At 40.4% G+C, this 12,042-nt stretch overlaps 1 long non-coding RNA gene across 1 annotated transcript; it reads right to left on the bottom strand.

Moving 5' to 3' along the window:
• Positions 1-951: 951 nt before the first annotated feature.
• Positions 952-1,415, bottom strand: LOC133563791 (uncharacterized). Its single transcript, XR_009809110.1, has 3 exons — positions 1,303-1,415; positions 1,093-1,131; positions 952-1,005 (listed from the first exon to the last, which is right to left on the bottom strand). It is a non-coding gene; the product is annotated as an uncharacterized LOC133563791 (long non-coding RNA).
• Positions 1,416-12,042: the final 10,627 nt, after the last annotated feature.

Here is a 12,042-nt window from a genome sequence, read left to right as displayed (position 1 = left end):
TAACTGTGGAGAGGCGTGGCCTGTGGACCTGCAGTGAACTGGGGTGTGCCAGGACCGGCCTCTAAATCAGCGACAGGTGCGTAGACGGCCCACCTGGGCCTTGTTATCTAATCACCTGTCACTCTGTTATAAGCAGCAGCCAGGAAGAGAGACGGGGTTAGGGCTGGAGCCAGAGCGCGAGCAAAAGCGAAAGAGAAAAATACAATTGCTGGAAAGCAACTGAGAGACTTATTGAAAAATACAGCAATATTGTAACCCTGAAACAGGCTCTCATGTCGGTGCTTGGTGGTCTGAAGAACCCCCAGGAATGCGAGCCCCACACTAACCAATAATAAATAAGTAACTTCTTAACAGGTGCGGTAGAAACGGATGGATGTTTTAAAAATGCATGAGAATGTTTTATATTTTAAACATTTTTAACACTGATTACAAGTGGAATTATTCATTATTTATCATGTTAAGCAATGCCAGCTCAGATTTATCTGAGAGCCAGATGCAGTCATCAAAAGAGCCACATCTGGCTCCCGAGCCATAGGTTCCCTACCCCTGATCTACACTGTGTCATGTCTTTGTGATTGATCATGTTTTGTTTGGTTATGTTCTGTTGGTTTTTGGACTCTTTGTGCACTGTTTTTTCACCATGACGACCATTAATTTCACCTGCTATGTGTTCACGACTCACGCACCTGATTTGTTTGGACTCACGCACCTGTCAATAATATCACTATTATTTAAACCATAGTTGCCAGGTAGTCGACCTTGATACCCATGACATTATCCATGCTCGTTTTTTCACGTCACAGTAAGTGTTTTCGTTTTTATGTCCACATTTTTGTAAGTTTTTTAGTTCATGTTTCATGTCCTAAGTTGTTTTTGCCTCTGCCTTGTGTGCGCCTTTTGTTTGGTACTTTTTGAGTGATTAATTAAATCATGACATTACCTTCACGCCTTGTCCAGCCCAGTCGCTTTGCACCATGGGAAAACAAAGCACGCCGTAGTCCAAGTCTTGACACAAAAAAAAAAAGGTTAACAAAAAATGTCACTCAAAAAATTGAGAAAAAAGAAGAACTGTAAGAAAAACTGAAAACTCACCACTTTGGCTGTAAAACTAAATAACACAAAATCACTCTGCTGAGGAGAAAAAAGAAAACTCAAAACATCAAAGGAATTCATAATCAACATATTCAAACAAGTGTTGTGGCCTCTAAAAAAATGTAATCCAAATGCAGATTTGTAACAAATATCTGTTTGATAATACAAAATCACTGGAGAAAATAAGTCAGTTGTAACAGAAAAAATCACCTCCAGAAAAACCGTGTGAAAAGTCTGTCTTCCACCTGAGGAAATACAAAAAACAGGAATTACAAAAAAGTTCAGGGCAAAAGTCAGAGTTAGTGAGCTCAGGGCTAGATTCTACCGCAGGGAACGGACAAACTTGCACCGGCTGAGTGGAGATCCAGGGTTTAAGTCTGGTGGTTGATTAGCACAGGTGGGCTCGGCTGACTGGCAGCACACCTGCAACTCATCACAGGGTCGGCGACTTCACAAGAGGGAGGGGAGTAGGAAAACAAGAGGAACAAAAACCAGGAGACGAGGCAAAGCAGGGACAGGACGCTCGAGAGGCATTAAATAAACGAGGCAATCTAGCACAGAACAAAGGGAGGCGTGGGCTTATGAGACACATGAGGGTAATGGGGAACAGGTGGAAAAATCAAGGATCAGGGATGGCGTCAGACTGATGACACAAAAGGAAAGGCAAGTGACCTGAAACGAGAGGAGTTACTTTTCAAACTCAAACATGCAATGCACAAGACAGAAGAAACCAAGATAAGACATCCCTCACCGGGGTGTGACAGCCTGGACATGTCGCCACCTCATTGCAGGCCAACGCAGTTGGAACAAATACAATATAGATTAGGGCAACACGGTGGGGTTAGTGCGTCTGCCTCACAATACGAAGATTCTGAGTAGTCCTGGGTTCAATCCCGGGCTCGGGATCTTTCTATGTGGAGTTTGCATGTTCTCCCCGTGACTGTGTGGGTTCCCTCCGGGTACTCTGGCTTCCTACCACTTCCAAGGACATGCACCTGGGGATAGGCCCCTCCCACCTCCAAAGACATGCCCCTGGGGATAGGCCCCTCCCACCTCCAAAGACATGCACCTGGGGATAGGTTGATTGGCAACACTAAATGGTCCCTAGTGTGTGAATGTGAGTGTGAATGTTGTCTTTCTATCTGTGTTGGCCCTGTGATGAGTTTGCGACTTGTCCAGGGTGTACACCGCCTCCCGCCCGATTGTAGCTGAGATAGGCACCAGCGCCCCCCGCGACCCCAAAGGGAATAAGCGGTAGAAAATCAATGGATGGACAATATACATTACAACCTTCTTTTGTTAAAGTAAACAAAAAACTATTTGATTGACTTTTATCATTTCAGAGCAAGTTATCCATTAAATTGTACTTTGTAAAAATGACAATACATTTTAAAGGGGAACATTTTTTTACTGTTCCATCCATCTTCTTACGCTTAGCCGAGGTTGGGTCACGGGGGCAGCAGCCTAAGCAGGGAAGCCCAGACTTCCCTCTCCCCAGCCACTTCATCCAGCTCTTCACGGGGGATCCCGAGGCGTTCCCAGGCCAGCCGGGAGACATACTCTTCCCAACGTGTCCTGGGTCTTCCCCGTTGCCTCCTACCGGTTGGACGTGCCCTAAACACCTCCCTAGGGAGGTGGCATCCTGACCAGATGCTCGAACCACCTCATCTGGCTTCTCTCGATGTGAAGGAGCAGCGGCTTTACTTTGAGCTCCTCCCGGATGGCAGAGCTTCTCACCCTATCTCTAAGGGAGAGCCCCGCCACACGGTGGAAGAAACTCATTTCGGCCGCTTGTACCCGTGATGTTGTCCTTTTTGGTCATGACCCAAAGCTCATGACCATAGGTGAGGATGGGAACGTAGATCGACCGGTAAATTGAGAGCTTTGCCTTCCGGCTCAGCTCCTTCTATACCACAACGGATCGGTACAACGTCCGCATTACTGAGTACGCCGCACCGATCCGCCTGTCAATCTCACGATTCACTCTTCCCTCACTCGTGAACAAGACTCCGAGGTACTTGAACTCCTCCACCTGGGGCATGATCTCCTCCCCAACCTGGAGATGGCACTCCACCCTTTTCCAGGCGAGAACCATGGACTCGGACTTGGAGGTGCTGATTCTCATCCCAGTCGTTTCACACTCTGCTGCAAACCGATCCAGGGAGATCTGATGATCCTGGCCAGATGAAGCCATCAGGACCACATCATCAGCAAAAAGCAGAGACCTAATCCTGCGGTCACCAAACCGGATCCCCTCAACGCCCGGACTGGGCCTAGAAACTCTGTCCATAAAAGTTATGAACAGAATCGGTGACAAAAGGCAGACTTGGCGGAGTCCAACCCTCACTGGAAACGTGTCCGACTTACTGCCAGCAATGCGGCCCAAACTCTGGCACTGATCGTACAGGGAGCGGACCGCCACAATAAGACAGTCCGATACCCCATACTCTCTGAGCACTCCCCACAGGACTTCCAGAGGGACACGGTCGAATGCCTTCTCCAAGTCCACAAAGCACATGTAGACTGGTTGGGCAAACTCCCATGCACCCTCAAGGACCCTGCCCAGAGTATAGAGCTGGTCCACAGTTCCACTGTTGCAATTTTACTTAAAAAAAAAAAAAAAACATGGTACTGTTCTCCCATTTACAATATCACCATCTTAAACGTTTACTGCGTGTTGTTAAAAGAAAAGGTGATGTAACACAGTGGTGAACATGCCCTTTCCCAACTACTTTGGCACGTGTTCCAGCCATGAAATTCTAAGTTATTATTTACAAAAAAAAAAAAGTTTATGAGTTTGAACATCAAATATGTTGTTTTTGTAGTGCATTCAACTGAATATGGGTTGAAAAGGATTTGCAAATCATTGTATTCCGTTTATATTTACATCTAACACAATTTCCCAACTCATACGGAAACGGGGTTTGTACATGTTTTGGAGCAACATATGTTGCCATCCAAGCAACGTTGTCATGGACACCCCTGCTTATTTCAGCAAAACAATGCCAAGCCACATTCTGCACGTGTCACAATAGCATGGTTTCATAGTAAAATAGTGCAGGTACTAGACTGGCCTGCCTGTAGTCCAGACTTGTCTCCCATTTAAAACGTGTGGTGCAATATGAAACCTAAAATACCACAACGGAGACCCCGGACTGTTGAACAACTTAAGCTGTACGTCAAGCAAGAATGGGAAAGAATTCCACCGGAAAAGCTTCAGAAATTGGTCTCCTCAGTTCCCAAACGTTTATTGAGTGTTGTTAAAACAAAAGGTGATGTAACACAGTGGTGAACATGCCCCTGTAACAACTTTTTTGCAATGTTTTGCTTCTATTAAATTCTAAGTTAATGATTATTTGCAAAACTAAATTTATTTTCTCAGTTCAAACATTAAATATCTTGTCTTTGCAGTCTCTTCAATTGAATATAAGTTGAAAATGATTTTCAAATCATTTTATTCTGTTTTTATTTACCATTTACACAAAGGTCCAACTTCACTGGTTTTGTGTAAGTAAATATTGGATGGCGTACAGGCCTGCCAATAATACAGTCAAGGGCAGGGGTCACCAACGCAGTGCCCGCGGGCACCAGGTCGCCCGTAAGGACCAGATAAGTCACCCGCTGGCCTGTTCTAAAAATAGCTCAAATAGCAGCACTTACCAGTGAGCTGCCTCTATTTTTTAAATTGTATTTATTTACTAGCAAGCTGGTCTCGTTTTGCTCGACATTTTTAATTCTAAGAGAGACAAAACTCAAATAGAATTGGAAAATCCAAGAAAATATTTGAAAGACTTGGTCTTCACTTGTTTAAATAAATTCTTTTTTTTTTTTACTTTGCTTCTTATAACTTTCAGAAAGACAATTTTAGAGAAAAAATACAACCTTAAAAATGATTTTAGGATTTTTAAACACATATACCTTTTTACCTTTTAAATGCCTTCCTCTTCTTTCCTGACAATTTAAATCAATGTTCAAGTAATTTTTTTTTTTTATCTTAAAGAATAATAAATACATTTTAATTTAATTCTTCATTTTAGCTTCTGTTTTTTCGAAGAAAAATATTTGTGAAATATTTCTTCAAACTTATTATGATTAAAATTATAAAATAATATTTTGGCAAATGTAGAAAATCTGTAAAATCCGTAAAATCAAATTTAAATCTTATTTCAAAGTCTTTTGAATTTATTTTAAAATTTTTGTTGAGGAAAATCTAGAAGAAATAATAATTTGTCTTTGTTAGAAATATAGCTTGGTCCAGTTTGTTATATATTCTAACAAAGTGCAGATTGGATTTTAACCTATTTAAAACATGTCATCAAAATTCTAAAATTAATCTTAATCAGGAAAACTTACTAATGATGTTCCATAATTTTTTTTTTTTTTTTTTCAAAAAGATTCGAATTGGCTAGTTTTTATCTTCATTTTTTTCGGTTGAATTTTGAATTTTAAAGAGTCGAAATTGAAGATAAACTATGTTGCAAAATTTAATTTTCATTTTTTTCGTGTTTTCTCCTCTTTTAAACCGTTCAATTAAGTGTTTTTTTCATCATTTATTCTCGACAAAAAAAAATTCCGTAAAAGGAAAAAAAATGTGTGACGGAATGACAGACAGAAATACCCATTTTTTTATATACATAGATTTATTTATTAAAGGTAAATTGAGCAAATTGGCTATTTCTGGCAATTAATTTAAGTGTGTATCAAACTGGGCGGCGTCTGAGAGGATGGTGCCTGGCTGCCACCATCTCATGCCTCATGCTCTTTTACAATCCTGCCTAGGACCCTGAGGCCAATACAAACTGTAACTTTAGCTGAAAACATTTTGCAGTCTATTATCGCCGTAAAAAAAAAAAAAAGTGAGAAAGAGGTGTCTGGTGAGTGTTTATGGACTCCCGCGGTGTTTGCTGTGGTTTTTTTTCCATCAAAGGCCCAGAAAAAAAACACACAGGGCTACCACATGCCTGCTTGTGCTCGTCTCCTCTGGGTGTTTGAAATGTTTGTGCGCATTAAAACCACTTCCTGAGCTTCCTGTGATCTGTTTATGATGAGGAGTCACTGGATTTACAGCGACTTGCAGCAGGCTAGTTAAAAACTCAGCCAGGTTTCATGGCAGTCTTTGTCTGGTCTTGGTTCATCGCGTTCCCACTTGACCAAAGGAACCAAACTATCCGACCAATTAGCACTGCAGCTAACTCGCCTAACTCCAAGTTGGCCCCTAAAGTCCAGTACTTTGAGTCGTGGGACTGTGGGAGTGCTCTGATCCGTACTTAAAGGGGAACATTATCACAATTTCTGAAGGGTTAAAACTAAGGATGCACCAAAATGAACATTTGTGGCCGAAGCCGAATAAAATTTAAACGCTTGGCCGAAGGCCGAATACCGAATACCGAATAATGAATGCAGTTTTTCCCAAAAATTTTAATATTGCATAAATAGCCTAGAAAAAATACTTAGACATGTTTTTCAAATAAAGTAATTTTTTATTGAATATTGAAATTTTTTTTAATATTCCAGTAGTCTTTGCTTTTCAAAAAAAGCACAGTTTTTCATTTATATTAGGCCTTCAAACAAAACATGCATTCCAAAAAAAAAAATAAAGTGCATTAAAGTGGATAAACCCACAACAAATGAATTATTGTCCTTTTGGCAAAAGTCTGCTTAGCCACAGTAGATAGGCTAATAATGTAAACAGAAGGCTCAAGTAAATCTCAATTAAGTGTGTGCTTATAACCTCATACACTTATACAGGTAGCCTACACAACAGGCTAATAATGTAAACAGAGGCCCCACTAAATCTCAATAAGTGTGTGCTTGTAACCTCATACACTTATACAGGTACACAACATATCCCAACGTCACCGCACGTTGGTTGATTGCGTCATTGCGTCAAAAAATTGCGTCACACGCCACTATTCGGCCTTGTTTTTAACTCATTCCACCGAAGGCCGAATGTGGCTTTTTTTGCCATATTCGGCCGAATATATTCGGTTACCGATTATTCGGTGCATCCCTAGTTAAAACCAATAAAAATCAGTTCCCAGTGGCTTATTTTATTTTTTGAAGTTTTTCTCAAAATGTTACCCATCACACAATATCCTGAAAAACGGCTTCAAAGTGCCTTATTTTAATTGTTGTTAAATCCACCCGTCCATTATCCTGTGACGTCACAGCGTGATCACACAGAAACAAACATGGCGGATAGCACAGAAAGGTATAGCGATATTAGCTCGGATTCAGACTCGGATTTCAGCGCCGTAAGCGATTCAACAGATTACGCATGTATTGTAACGGATGGTTGGAGTGTGGAGGCAGGTAGCGAAAACAAAATTAAAGAAGAAACAGAAGCTTTTGAGCCATATCTGTCGTTTATTGTTTTGCCGCTTATATGTCTTTGTTCATGTTTAGTTCTGGACTCTGCCGATTCCTTGTGTTTGAGCACTTCCCCGTTTGTTTAGTCACCATGGCAACGTAGTGTGCTCCTACTCACAGGCTCCTGTCACACCTGTTTTTGATTATTATTTGTGTATTTAAGCCCACCTGATTCCTCAGTTCGTCCTCGGCTCATTACTTGCTTTTCGCAACACGTCACGTTTTTGTATCCTGTGTCCTCGATTATTTTGTGCTTAGTTCCACCTTAGCTTCACCTGCGTGTGGCACGTCGTTTAATGTTTTCTGTTTCCTGCTACGTTTTTAGCGTTAGCTTTCCGTGCATTGGCACGCGCTTTGTTTTTCGCCTTTTTTGCACTTTTTTGTTTTATTATATTAAAACTTATTCTTACCTGCAATCCTGCTGACTGGTCGTGTGTGCATCCACGAAGTGGCAACTCCGCGCAGCAAGTGCGCCGCGAAGCGGGACAAGATCACAACAGACAGCGGCACGGGAGGAAGCGAGGACAAATTCGGCGATCGCCTTCCAACCACCGATTGGTATGTGTTTGTTTGGTATTAAATGTAGGTGAAAGGAAAGGCTGGATGCAAATATAGCTACAAATGAGGCATAATGATCCAATAAGTACATACAGCTAGCCTAAATAGCATGTTAGCATCGATTAGCTTGCAGTCATGCCGTGACGAAATATGTCTGATTAGCACACTCCACATAAGTCAATAACATCAACAAAACTCACCTTTGTGATTTCGTTGACTTTATCGTTGGAAATGCATCTGCTTTGAGTGTCGCAGGATATCCACACATCATAGCATAGCTGTCGTCGGTAAAGTGTGTGGAACAAACGAGGGACATTCGCATCTTTTGACCACTGTTGCAACTTGAATCCGTCTCTGTTGGTGTTGTTACACCCTCCGACAACACACCGACGAGGCATGATGTCTCCAAGGTACCGGAAACAGTCAAAAAAACGGAAAATAACAGATCTGATTTGACTTGGTGTGTGTAATATGTTTGAGAAAATGGCGGGTCGCTTCACGATGTGACGTCACGGGTGAAAGGTCATTGCTCCGACAGGCGAACAATTAAAAGGCTTTTTAATCGCCAAATTCACCCTTTTAGAGTTCGGAAATCGGTTAAAAAAACACATGGTCTTTTTTCAGCAACATCAAGGTATATACTGACGCTTACATAGGTCTGGTGATGATGTTCCCCTTTAAGTCTAACGGTCTGGAAGCGTTGCAGGCGGCATGACCCCAAGATGAAGAGGCGTCCATTTTCTACCGCTTGTCCCTTTTGGAGTCGCTGAAGCCTATCTAGCTGCATTCAGCAAGTTGCTATCTTATCGCAGGTAAAGGAGCATTTTGAAAGTTATTATTGAGAATATAAACTATTTTAGCATGGGTTTGAGTGCAACTGGAACAACATTGAGACCTACAGACATGCTGCACTACCTCTATGTTCTGCCAAAGATTAACTTTAGAATTTACAGTCGGAAGTACAGTATACGCTCAAATATTTTGCTCAATGGCTTGTGAATATGTTCACAGTATGAAAAATTTATTACAAACCCCGTTTCCATATGAGTTGAGAAATTGTGTTAGATGTAAATATAAACGGAATACAATGATTTGCAAATCCTTTTCAACCCATATTCAGTTGAATATGCTACAAAGACAACATATTTGATGTTCAAACTGATAGACTTTTTTTTTTTTTGCAAATAATCATTAACTTTAGAATTTGATGCCAGCAACACGTGACAAAGAAGTTAAGAATGGTGGCAATAAATACTGATAAAGTTGAGGAATGCTCATCAAACACTTATATGGAACATCCCACAGGTGTGCCGGCTAATTGGGAACAGGTGGGTGCCATGATTGGGTATAAAAGCAGCTTCCATGAAATGCTAAGTAATTCACAAACAAGGATGGGGTGAGGGTCACCACTTTGTAAGCAAATTGTCGAACAGTTTTAGAACAACATTTCTCAACGAGCTATTGCAAGGAATTTAGGGATTTTACCATATACGTTTCTAAAATCATCAAAAAGTTCAGAGAATCTGGAAAAATCACTGTACGTAAGCAATGATATTACAGACCTTTGATCCCTCAGGCGGTACTGCATCAAAAACCAACATCAGTGTGTAAAGGATATCACCACATGGGCTCAGGAACACTTCATAAATCCACTGTCAGTAACTACAGTTGGTTACGACATCTGTAAGTGCAAGTTGAAACTCTATTATGCAAAACGAAAGCCATTTATCAACAACACATTAGAACGCCACCGGCTTCGCTGGGCCCGAGCTCATCTAAGATGGACTGATGCAAAGTGAAAAAGTGCTCTGTGGTCTGACGAGTCCACATTTCAAATTATATTTGGAAACTGTGGACGTGGTGTCCTCTGGAACAAAGAGGAAAATAACCATCCGGATTGTTGTAGGCGCAAAGTTGAAAAGCCAGCATCTGTGATGGTATGGGGGTGTATTAGTGCCCAAGGCATGGGTGACTTACACATCTGTGAAGGCACCATTAATGCTGAATGGTCCATACAGGTTTTGGAGCAACATATGTTGTCATCCAAGCAATGTTATCATGGACGCCCCTGCTTATTTCAGCAAAACAATGCCAAGCCACGTGTTACATATACGTGGCTTCATAGTAAGTATAAACTTTCCTGGCCCGCCTGCAGTCCAGACCTGTCTCCCATGGAAAATGTGTGGCGCATTATGAAGCGTAAAATACGACAGCGGAGACCCCGGACTGTAGAACAACTGAAGCTCTACATAAAACAGGAATGGGAAAGAATTCCACTTTCGAAGCTTCAACAATTAGTTTCCTCAGTTCCCAAACGTTTATTGAGTGTTGTTAAAAGAAAAGGTGATGTAACACAGTGGTGAACATGCCCTTTCCCAACTACTTTGGCACGTGTTCCAGCCATGAAATTCTAAGTTAGTTATTTGCAAAAAAAAAAAGTTTATGAGTTTGAACATCAAATATCTTGTCTTTGTAGTGCATCCAACTGAAAATGATTTGCAAATCATTGTATTCCGTTTATATTTACATCTAACACAATTTCCCAACTCATATGGAAACAGGGTGTGTAAAAACATAAATGTGTCCCGCATGTGACATTATAATCCATCCATCCATTTTCTACCGCTTATCCCTTTCGGGGTCACGGGGGGTGCTGCAGCCTATCTCAGCTGGAATCAAGTGGAAGGCGGCTTAAACCCTGGACAAGTTACCATCTCATCACAGGGCCAACACAGATGGACAACATTCACACTCACATTCACACACTAGGGACCATTTAGTGTTGCCAATCAACCTATCCCCAGGTGCATGTCTTTGGAGGTGGGAGGAAGCTCACTTCCAATATATACATATATATATACATATGTCTTGATTGGATTATCCAGAGAATAGTGCTCGATACCGTGGTAGAGCGCAATATGTAGGTGTGGGAAAAAAAAATCACAAGACTACTTCATCTCTACAGATCTGTTTCATGAGGGGTTCCCTCAATCATCAGGAGATTTTTTTTTTTTTTTTTTTTTTTTTTTTTTTTTTTCATTATTGGGATAATCCATAACTGAAAACTCTTCTCAGAGTCTATAAATTGTTTGAGCATGTTTTCATTTGAGTACACAAGACCATTGTGCGAGCCTTCAGTTGTTATGTGTTAGGAGAACTGATTATTTTATATTCTTATCCTCTGACAGGAAAATGATTTCAATTTCAGAAGTGCGGGGCCTCCAGGGGTGGCTTAAAGGGATTAAATGTATGAGGGTGGGGGGGTTGAGTAAATGGAATGGGAAACAAATTGTTTCATAATGTATTTGTAAGAAAAGAAAAAAAAAAACAGGATTAAATAGACAACTCAATTAGGTTTTTTAAGAATGCATGTAAATGTCTTGGCTGGGAACCGAACCATGTCCGCTGGAATAAAGACTGATATTTTATCAAGAATCACTCTAGCTGCAATTTAGAATATAATAGAGTAGATTGTCATTATTACAGTGAACCGGTTAAAAGAACAACTCAATTGGAGCAGATCCATTAAGGTGCACACACAATAATATAATAATATAAAGAGTAATATATATATATATCTATATATATATATAGATATATATATATATATATTTATATATAAATATATATATATATATATTTTTATATATATATATAGATATATATATATATACTTTTATACATATATATATTAGGGGTGTGGGAAAAAATCGATTCGAATTACGAATCTAATCGTTTACGTTGTGCGATTCAGAATCGATTTAAATTTTTTTTAAATCGATTTTTTTTTTTTTTTATCAATCCAACAAACCTCTACACAGCAATACCATAACAATGCAATCCAATTCCAAAACCGAACCTGACCCAGCAACACTCAGAACTGCAATAAACAGAGCAATTGAGAGGAGACACAAACACAACACAGAACAAACCAAAAGTAGTGAAACAAAAATGAATATTATCAACAACAATATCAATATTAGTTATAATTTCAGCATAGCAGTGATTAAAAATCCCTCATTG

Source organism: Nerophis ophidion, linkage group LG12 (genome assembly GCF_033978795.1).
Source record: "Nerophis ophidion isolate RoL-2023_Sa linkage group LG12, RoL_Noph_v1.0, whole genome shotgun sequence".
Lineage (NCBI taxonomy): Eukaryota > Metazoa > Chordata > Actinopteri > Syngnathiformes > Syngnathidae > Nerophis > Nerophis ophidion.
Note: the sequence above shows the minus strand (reverse complement) of the source record. Positions and strands in the feature narration are given on the sequence as shown.